General features: G+C 51.5%; 1 pseudogene; it reads right to left on the minus strand.

The window, feature by feature from the left end:
* Positions 1-297: 297 nt before the first annotated feature.
* LOC144825436 (18S ribosomal RNA) lies at positions 298-2,051 on the minus strand (annotated as a pseudogene).
* Positions 2,052-10,939: the final 8,888 nt, after the last annotated feature.

Consider the following 10,939-nt stretch of genomic DNA (forward strand, 5'->3'; position numbering starts at 1 on the left):
CTTCTGGGCAATCCCAGTCTGGGGGGGCACTGCCATTCAGTTCCCCCCTGTGGGATCATGCTGGGTGAGCGTGGGTTCCATCCTCAGGAGTGCTTACCATTGTGTCCTTCCCAGAAGGGTTGTCCCCGGTGCCTCATGTGTCTGTTGGTCACATCCTCCTGGGTGGGGGAGCCCGCCCCATGACTGCTCCTTTCCCAAGTGCCCCAGTGGCTGAGGACTGCTCCACTGTCCTGGGTGCACAATGGCAGGGTCGGGCACTGTGCCTATGGTGTGTTCTGTCTGGGAGGTGGTCACTCGGGCCGCTCCGCTGTTCACATTTGGAAACCTCCTTACAACTTTTACTCCCTCTAGTCAAGTTTTATTGTCTTCTTGGTGCTCTTCCATGGCCATTGCCAATCTCAGAGTGCCGTTCCGAGGATCTCACTAAAGCATCCAAGCGGTAGTAGCGATGGGTGGTGTGTACAAAGGGCAGAGAATATCAAAAGCTTATGACCGGCATTTACTGGGAGTTCCTCATTCATGGGAAATATTTGTAATCCCCAGTCCCTATCATGAACAGAGTTCAGAGGGTTACCCGCACCTGTCAGTGAAATGTAGACACACATTGATCTGTTCAGTGTAGCACACATGCACCCCCAGACTTCTAAGGGCACCACAGACCTGTTATTGCTCGATTTCGTGTGGCTGAACTTTGTCGCTCTAATAAGTTGAATGTTGACCACTGGGGATCGTGCAACTGGTCAGCATAGCGGAGTCTCATTCATTATTGGAATTAACCAGATAAATCACACCACCAATAAGAACGGCCATGCACCACCACCCACAAAATCGAGAAAGAGCTGTCAATCTCTTCCTTGTCCAAGTCAGGTGAGGTTTCCCGTGTTGAGTCAAATTAAGCTGCAGGTTCCATTTCTGGTGGTGCCCTTCAATCAATTCCTTTGAGTTTCAGCTTTGCAGCCATAATCCCCCCAGAACCCAAAATATTTGGTTTTCCAGAAGCTGCTCGGCATCATGTATGGTTGGAACTACAATGGTATCAGATCGTCTTCAAACATCCAACTTTCTTTCTTGAATAATGTAAACATTCTTGGCCGATGCTTTCACTTTGTTTCACCTTGCGCTGGTCCAAGAATTTCACATCTAGCGGTCCAAAACAAATGACCCCAGCTGTCCTGCTTAATCATGGCCCCAGTTCCAAAAACCTACACAATAGAACCAGAGTCCTTTTCTGTTATTCCTAGCAGAATTATGAAGGTAACTGGCCTTCTTTGAACACTCTAATTTGTTCAAGATAAACGCTTCGGACCCCCAGGATACTGAGTCAGGAGCATCAAAGGGGTGCTGAGAGGCAGGGGCTGGGACAGGCGGTGGCTCACTTTGATGTGGACCGTCAGCTTGATCCTAAGATCCAACTGCGAGCTTTTTAACTGCAGCAACTTTAATATATGCTATTGGAGCTGGAATTACCCCGGCTGATGGGACCAGACTTGCCCTACATGAGATCCTTGTTAAAGGATTTAAAGTGTACTCATTCCAATTACGGGGCCTCAAAAGAGTCCAGTATTGTTATTTTTGGTCACTACCTCTCCGAAACAGGAGTGGGTAATTTGTATGCTTGCAGCCTTCCTTGGATGTGGTAGCTGTTTCTCGGTCTCCCTCTCCAGAACTGAACCCTGATTCCGTGTTACCCATGGCCACCATGGTTGGCACAGAAAGAACCACTGAAAGTTGATAGGGCAGACATCCAAATGTATTGTCGCCATCACATGGACGCGCGATTGACTCAAGGCTATCTAGAATCACCACCGTCACTGGGTGAGCCCGGATTGGTCTTGATGTGATAAATACATGCATCCCGGGAGGGCAGTGCTTGTCAGCATGTATTAACTCTAGAATAACCACAGTTAACTAAGTAACAGATGGAGCAATCAAATGAACCATAACTGGTTTAATGAGCCATTCACAGTTTTACTGTACCGACTGTATGTTCTTACATTTGCATGGTCTAATATTTGAGACAAGCAAATGCTACTGGCAGGATCAACCAGGTAACTGCACCTGCTGGATGGGGTGTTGGGAGCGGTGTGCCCATCCTGGCCAATCTTTGCACCCCTCTGCAGCCTTCTGGGAAAGCCCACCCGCCTGGGGGACAGGTGCGGTCACATGGGCATCAGCAAGCTCAGCTGTCTCCACAGAAGAGAGAGGTAGGCAGAGGTGCAGCCTGAGGGAGACAAAGGGGTGTTAGTCTGGGTGACTAAGGACACCCCATGGAATGGCCATTCTGAGCTGCTACGGAAAAGTGCTAGGGCGTCCGCATGGCACACGGGGCCCAGATTGCAAGACAGCATCCGGGCCCTGGTGCCACCCGTCCCCTTTCCACTCTGATCAGATCACTGGGGAGGGGGTACAAGCTACCAAGGCTGCTTCCTTCTCTCTGCTGGATAGGGCCTCTGCAAAAGACCTTCGAGTCAGATGGTCACTGGTGGGGTGGAAGTTCTTTGCTTGAAACAACAGCGGAGGCTGACCAATCAGTCCATCCATATAGAGACCAAGCATGCCCAATTGATCAGAGTATACAGAGCTGGCTAGGCCACCCAGCGTTGGGATGTCATATTTTTGTCCCTGCTTGCTCTCGAGGAAGCAGACTCGGAGGAAAGGCACATCGAGCAGGGCTGTGAGGCAGGCACAGACCCAGGCCCCTGGGGGAACAGGCCCTGGCAGCACCCATCTGAGACTGCAAGGGGGTCTGCAGTACCATGTCCCTAATAATACAGAGGAAGGATACCACACTTTCTTGTAATCTATGCGCACTGAGTGACAGAGGGGATTATTGGCACGAAAACACACACCCAGCCTCCTAGAGCTCTGCCTGGGCTCAAGGAAGCAAATGAGCCCTCATTGGGACTTCCAGGGCAGCTGGGGGTGTCGGTTTCATGTTCCTGCCTACTTTCAGGGAAGGCAGGCTTGGAGGAAAGGCATATCAGACAGGGCTGGGAGGCAGGTGTGTGCCAAGGCCCATGGAGGACCCAGATGCCAGCCCGGGCCCTGGCGCCTCCGGCTGAGGACAGCTGGACCACAAGGAGTTCCAGAGTATACTGTCCCTAGTAATCTAGAAGAAAGCTTCCCCCTTTCTTGTAACCTGTGCGCACCGTTTGACAGAATGGACCAAAGGCCCGAATGCATCCGGCCTCCTGGAGCCCTGACTGGGCTCCAGGAAGCAAATGAACCCTAATTGGGAGTTCCAAGGCTGCCCGGACTTCTGGACACACCATTGGATAGCATTGCACTTGACCAGATGACCGAGGGACGGCTGTCTGGTTGTGTTGTTCCTTAACGAAAGGGCCTGCTGTTTGTCAGCCTGGGTGCTCGAAGCCCCGTCTGGGCCTCAGGCATGGGGCTGTGAGGGGGGCCCCAGACAGACTTCCAACCCTGGGCCTGGTCAAAGCTCCTGGGTCCAGCCGCACCGGGGAGGCTTCCCCGGGTCAGTTGGACCCCATCTCTGACACTTTTGCCATGCAGTGGGGCTAAGTTCGCCGTGGACCCGGTAAGAGCTTTTGAACCCAGCCAAGCTGGGGAAGTCTCCCCAGGCCCAACGATCCCTGTCCAAGGCCCCTGGCGGGGCAGAAGGCTGGAGGATGAACCCCAGGGTGGGAGAACCCACCCAGGGGCCTGGGAGGGCCCAAGTCAGAGCTCCTGGACCTGCCATGTAGGGGAGGTCTCCCTGGGCCCACAGGACCCCGTCCTGGGTGCTGTGCCACACAGCGGGCCTGAAGCGGGAGCTCAGGAAGGGAGGCACCAACACCAGGGCCCACAGGGGCCCAGGTCCTGGGTTCTCTGCACACTGACTGCGAGCCAGTGGACCACAAGAGGGTCCGAAGTACCCTATCACTAGTAATCCAGAGGAAGGCTACCCCCTTTTTTGCAGTACACATCAAGTGACAGAGGGGACGGCCATCTGGTCATGCTATTCCTTAACAAAAGGGCTTCCAATTGTCCTTAGGGGGGACGGAGACTCTACAGCCTGATGATTTGTTATGTTATGTTATGTTATTTTGTGGCTTTTATAGCGCACGGCTACTCAGAGAGTGTCCCGGCGCTTTATTAACATCCTGAAAGCAAACATAACACACAAAGAATAAAGAAGGGAACAGAAGGGAATTTAAAATCTAAGAGGCAAACAGCCAGGTTTTTAGGCCCTTTCTAAAGGATAGCATGTTGGAGTTGCTTCGTAACGCGAAGGGCAGAGAGTTCCAAAGCTGAGGAGCCCGAAGCATAAAGGAACGACCTCCCAGTCGGGCCCTCCTCACACGAGGAACAATGGCGAGAAGCTGCGATTCTGATCTCAAAGATCGCGACGGACAGTATTGCTTAAACCTCCTCTGCAGATATTTAGCCCCGGTGGAATAAAAGGCCATATGGGCAAGAGTCAAGGTTTTAAAAACTATCCGCTGTCGGATAGGCAGCCAGTGAAGTGCCTGTAACAGGCCAGACACATGCGCTCGCCTGTGCAGACCAAAAATGGCGCGAGCCGCCGCATTTTGGACCACCTGCATCCGCTGCAGGAGGTATTCGGGCAGGCCAAGATATAAGATGTTAGCATTGTCCAATCTTGACCCAATCAAGGCCTGCACCGTGATCCTCCTGTGATCCTCTGAAAGCAGCGGAAAAAACTTCCGCAGCATGCGGAGAAGTCCAAAGCATGTGCCTGTAAGGGTGAGAATCTGAGATCTGAGGGTCAGGCCGTTGTCAATTTTGACCACCAGATTCTTCGCAACCTGCGGAGATTGGCTCGGGGGAGACATGTCCGCCGGCCACCACATCTGCCAGTCCGGGTCGGATTGACAGCCGAAGAAGAGTATCTCCGACTTATCAGAGTTGCACTTGAGGCTGTTCAGTTGGAAACCAACTGATAAGTAGCATTTAGTCGAAACCTCAGAAGAGGAATGAATGAATGTTTGTGAGCTAATAGCGAAATCGTTCAATGGGCACCCTAAATTTGTTAGTAGTGTTCCCATCAGAGTTCCATCCTGTACCGCCCTACATCATTTGGGAATGTAGCTGGTAGCACAAAGGGAGTGACCCAAAGCACGATTTGGCACAACGTTGCCCTGTTGGAATTCGATAAACCAATGTAGTTAATTATATGGTAGGTATCAGGAGGTAACTAATAAGCAGTGCTAAATAGTGTAATAAACAAAATACATCAGAAAAAAGTGGTGTAGCTAAAAAAGGGGTAAAGGAAGAAAAAAATATTTAATGGAAACCTTCCGTTCCCGCTATTTAAAAACAGTGAAAAAGGTAGTGTCAACAAATAACTACCTTGACAGTTGTAATGGTCATGGTCGACATGTTTCTGCAGTTTTACCTTGGGCCCATAGGTCACCTACTGCTTCATCAGGACCTTCAATGCTACTGCTTAGTATAGTGCATGAACTAAAAAAGGGGAGTGAAAAATAAATATCACCTTAAGTTCTCCTGGTTAGAAGACCACCGGATTTCACAATACAGCACACACACCAATATATGAAAAGAAAAGAGAAGAAAGAGCTCATTAGCTAATGAGCTCTTTCTTTCTTTATTTTTCACTCCCCTTTTTTAGTTCATGCACTATACTAAGCAGTAGCATTGAAGGTCCTGATGAAGCAGTAGGTGACCTATGGGCCCAAGGTAAAACTGCAGAAACATGTCGACCATGACCATTACAACTGTCAAGGTAGTTATTTGTTGACACTACCTTTTTCACTGTTTTTAAATAGCGGGAACGGAAGGTTTCCATTAAATATTTTTTCCTTCCTTTACCCCTTTTTTAGCTACACCACTTTTTAGGTTTTGCCTGGCGAAAAGATGCGCTCTGCGCATCTTTTTCGCGCAGGCGAAATCCTGATGAGAACTGTAGTGTGGCTTTGGGTCGGCCCTCGTCATTCATTGGCTGGCTCCATAAATGGAGCCTAGCCATTGGACGAGGGGCCTGTCCGTCAATGCCGGACCAGATTCGGGGGCGTTCCCGAGATTCTTTGGCTTTTGCCGACATCACGCGACGTCAGCCGAAAGCCGGGAACGCCCCCGAATCTGGTCCGGCATTGCCGGCACCTGCCTCTGCCTTCCTGCTCGGGACATTGCACAAAAGTCGCTCGATAGCCCCTCCCTCCCGCTCCGTGGCAGCCCGTCTCCCTCCCTCTCCTCAGGCCGACCAGCCGAAGGAAGCAGCCGTCCGCCTCCAGCCAGGGCCGCGCTGGGATTGGCCCAGCCGGCCGAGCCTCCACCACGTCATCGGGAGGAGGAGTGGAGAGCAGGAAGCAAGAGATCTGCCGGAAGATGTCCAGGTGAGTGCTTTGTTTTTTAGTTTGTTGCTTTGTCCGTGTGTGTGTGTGTCTGTTCCCGCCCCTCACCCTCCCGCTGTCAGTGTGTGGACGTTCCCGACCCCCCTCCCGCTCTTCGTGCCTTTCCGCCCCCCCCCTCCTCCGTTTACCTCGTGTGTGGCCGTTCCCGACCCCCCTCCCGCTCTTCGTGCCTTTCCTCACTAACCTTTCTCTTGTACCCGCTCGGTGCACTCTTGTGAGGACCCCTCACAACACCGATTCTGCCGAGACCGGCCCTAATCATGCGATCTGCCGTCTGAAACCAGCTCTCCCTCACTAACCTTTCTCTTGTACCCGCTCGGTGCACTCTTGTGAGGACCCCACCATAACTCCCTCCATTGGCCGTGGCTGATGTATATATGTGTGTGCATAGTGTCAGTTTAATTGAAGGTAACATAAGTGTATTTACGCCCCTGCTGATTGGTCACAGAGCTGGCCTCCCGTCTCTGCTTTAGAAAGTAGTCCTGGCGACAACTGCTGCGTGCTCGCCGGCCGCATGCCGGGAAGCCCACCTGATCGGACCTGCGGCTGGTGTGGCCGCAGCACAGTGGCAGACTTGCACAATGTCCCTCAGCTTAGCTTCAGTGTTCTCGGAATCGAGGCCGTTTCTCCACTGTGACCGGAAGAGGACATTGCCTGTACTCTAGCATTTCACGAATGTGGAAACGCTTTTGAAGTAAGTTTCAAGAAGAAATGGGTCTGGAAAAGGAAATCCGCTGCTTCCTGCTCCTTGAGCTGGCTAGTTAGTTCCCGCTGGTATTCAGCGCCAGAGCTAACGCTCGAAGAATGCAGCCTCCATGTTTAATGCCCCTACATGGGCGCACGAGGCTACGGCAGGACTACAACAATCCGTGGGGCTGGCCAGGTGCATTCATATTTACATTTGATGCCTCTATTCCTTCCCTGTAGTATTAAGAATTATCTTAATTCTGGTGGTACTGGTCACCTGGCGGCTTCTCAGGGAATCTCGCGCCCGGCACGGTGAGATACTCTGGACTATGTTCCTGTGACACATATATTCGGACTATATACGTCGTAAAGAAAAGCAAATATATGATGTATTTTACTCACTCAAACTTGGTCTTTCATTGACAAAAAATTCCAGACTGGGGCAGGCAAAAAGTTTGAAACACAGATCGGCTTCTTGAGGTGAAGACAGGCAAAGTAGATGTGTTTGTCACCAGGAGTGGAACATGTGTCCCCCCTTCTCTATTATTGTTTCAAAATGGAAAGGAGACTTCCAGCTGCACTGCCCGCACAGTAAAGGGAATCTATCAAACCATTCCAGTCCCCAGAAACAAGTAACACTGACGCCACATAGCGTAAGGCACACCATCAGGGTGGGAAGGATTGAACAAGCAAAAGGGAGATGGGGGGGTGTCAGAGGTAGGGAACACATCCATTCAAATGTTTTTTTTCTTCTCATTAGATCGGTTCTTGGTTAAACTAACTTTCTGATAAAATGTATCCTATATAAGGTATAAAATTATACGTACCTATTGGGGAACAAGTGTATTTCCCATGTGTTCCAAGTAACCTAAAAGACTGACAACTAACCTAAAAGCCTGAGTTGTCAGTTGGCACTTTAACCCAATGGCAGAATACACTCCCTTTACTTACTCGTGTACAATATTTATAAAATGTATGCCCTCCTGGCCCACACATACCCCTCTCACTTTAATTCCTTTGAAATGGTGTGGTGGTATAAGTGCCATTAGGGTAGCCTTAAAAATGGCGATTGTTGCTTCCTATCCCATCCCTCCCAACACTGGGTTGCTGCCACCTCAGTCCTTGACGACATGGACACCGTTGTTACAGTCCTTTTAGTTTAAGAACGTAATGTGATACGGGAGTTCTGGTCTTTGATTCAATCCATTGGGCCAATTGGATTAACCCACAGTTCTTTTTCCATAAAAAGTTCAGAACTGGAAACGTCATATGCTGATGACCTGCAGATAGGTGGGCAGCCTTACTTACCCACGCTGAGATGTCACTGTCAAGTATACCCTGTGCACATTGTGTTTTTACATGATCTAATTGTGATTTTTGCACTTTACATAAATACTGATAATTCAGATCGTGGATGCATCTGATTGGTTCATGTGGGTTAGGTAATTCTCTCAATATTGCATTCTTGTTGACTGTCATTTATGGTCAGAATTATTCTGAACAGAACATTCAAGCAGTCTTCCCCCGTGGACATTGCCCTTTCATTTATCTCTGCTTTGGCTTCCTGCTGTGAGCACTGTTCCATGCTAATGCAGAGCATCCTGTTAATCATTGATAGGTGTCAGTACTATAGTGCTAGTCGTTTTTTTTTTTTTTTTTTTTTTAGCTTTCTAGATGTTGATATTTTGAAGTCGTGCTAGCTACAGTATATTTAGAGAGATTACCCTTTTAAGTGTAAATCTCTGCTATTTATAATTACGCAGCAAATCATGATTTCTGTCTCACATTTGAATTTTTTAACAAATGTGATTGGCAGGTGAAGGACTGAATTTTATTTCCTGCTATTTTGAAACTTGAGTTTTTTTTGTTTAATGCAAGTTTTGCTTGTGCCTCCGTGTGCCCCTGTTGCCTGCTTGTGCCTCCGTGTGCCCCTGTTGCCTGCTTGTGCCTCCATTTTCGTGCCCCTGTTGCCTGCTTGTGCCTCCGTTTTCGTGCCCCTGTTGCGTGCTTGTGCCTCTGTGTGCCCCTGTTGCCTGCTTGTGCCTCTGTGTGCCCCTGTTGCCTGCTTGTGCCTCCGTGTGCCCCTGTTGCCGGCTTGTGCCTCCGTGTGCCCCTGTTGCCGGCTTGTGCCTCCGTGTGCCCCTGTTGCCGGCTTGTGCCTCCGTGTGCCCCTGTTGCCTGCTTGTGCCTCCGTGTGCCCCTGTTGCCTGCTTGTGCCTCTGTGTGCCCCTGTTGCCTGCTTGTGCCTCTGTGTGCCCCTGTTGCCTGCTTGTGCCTCTGTGTGCCCCTGTTGCCTGCTTGTGCCTCTGTGTGCCCCTGTTGCCTGCTTGTGCCTCTGTGTGCCCCTGTTGCCTGCTTGTGCCTCTGTGTGCCCCTGTTGCCTGCTTGTGCCTCCGTTTTCGTGCCCCTGTTGCCTGCTTGTGCCTCCGTGTGCCCCTGTTGCCTGCTTGTGCCTCCGTGTGCCCCTGTTGCCTGCTTGTGCCTCCGTGTGCCCCGTTGCCTGCTTGTGCCTCCGTGTGCCCCTGTTGCCTGCTTGTGCCTCTGTGTGCCCCTGTTGCCTGCTTGTGCCTCTGTGTGCCCCTGTTGCCTGCTTGTGCCTCTGTGTGCCCCTGTTGCCTGCTTGTGCCTCTGTGTGCCCCTGTTGCCTGCTTGTGCCTCTGTGTGCCCCTGTTGCCTGCTTGTGCCTCCGTTTTCGTGCCCCTGTTGCCTGCTTGTGCCTCCGTGTGCCCCTGTTGCCTGCTTGTGCCTCCGTGTGCCCCTGTTGCCTGCTTGTGCCTCCGTGTGCCCCCGTTGCCTGCTTGTGCCTCCGTGTGCCCCCGTTGCCTGCTTGTGCCGCCGTGTGCCCCTGTTGCCTGCTTGTGCCTCCGTGTGCCCCTGTTGCCTGCTTGTGCTGTGTGGGTGTGTGTGGAGGGCTCTGTGTGGCTGTGTGTGTGGGAAGCTTTGTGTGGCTGTGTGTGTAGGAAGCTTTGTGTGGCTGTGTGTGTGGGGGGCTTTGTGTGGCTGTGTGTGTGGGGGCTCTGTGTGGCTGTGTGTGTGGGGGGCTCTGTGTGTGTGTGTGGGGGGGGGGCTCTGTGTGTGTGTGTCATTTGCGAGAGATAAAGCTAGTGGCATTGTAAATGACAATGCCATTTATTTATGTTAAAAAAACATAAATAAAAATAATGTCGAGAGCAATGCCAATAGCTCTAACTTTAACAAAGGCAAAACCATTGCATTGTAAATGCTTGAGTGGAGAGCAGGAAGCAAGAGATCTGCCGGAAGATGTCCAGGTGAGTGCTTTGTTTTTTAGTTTGTTGCTTTGTCCGTGTGTGTGTGTGTCTGTTCCCGCCCCTCACCCTCCCGCTGTCAGTGTGTGGACGTTCCCGACCCCCCTCCCGCTCTTCGTGCCTTTCCGCCCCCCCCCTCCTCCGTTTACCTCGTGTGTGGCCGTTCCCGACCCCCCTCCCGCTCTTCGTGCCTTTCTGCCCCCCCCCTCCTCCGTTTACCTCGTGTGTGGCCGTTCCCGACCCCCCTCCCGCTCTTCGTGCCTTTCCTCACTAACCTTTCTCTTGTACCCGCTCGGTGCACTCTTGTGAGGACCCCTCACAACACCGATTCGGCCGAGACCGGCCCTAATCATGCGATCTGCCGTCTGAAACCAGCTCTCCCTCACTAACCTTTCTCTTGTACCCGCTCGGTGCACTCTTGTGAGGACCCCACCATAACTCCCTCCATTGGCCGTGGCTGATGTATATATGTGTGTGCATAGTGTCAGTTTAATTGAAGGTAACATAAGTGTATTTACGCCCCTGCTGATTGGTCACAGAGCTGGCCTCCCGTCTCTGCTTTAGAAAGTAGTCCTGGCGACAACTGCTGCGTGCTCGCCGGCCGCATGCCGGGAAGCCCACTTGATCGGACCTGCGGCTGGTGTG

This window comes from Lissotriton helveticus, chromosome 3_1, assembly GCF_964261635.1.
Source record: "Lissotriton helveticus chromosome 3_1, aLisHel1.1, whole genome shotgun sequence".
Lineage (NCBI taxonomy): Eukaryota > Metazoa > Chordata > Amphibia > Caudata > Salamandridae > Lissotriton > Lissotriton helveticus.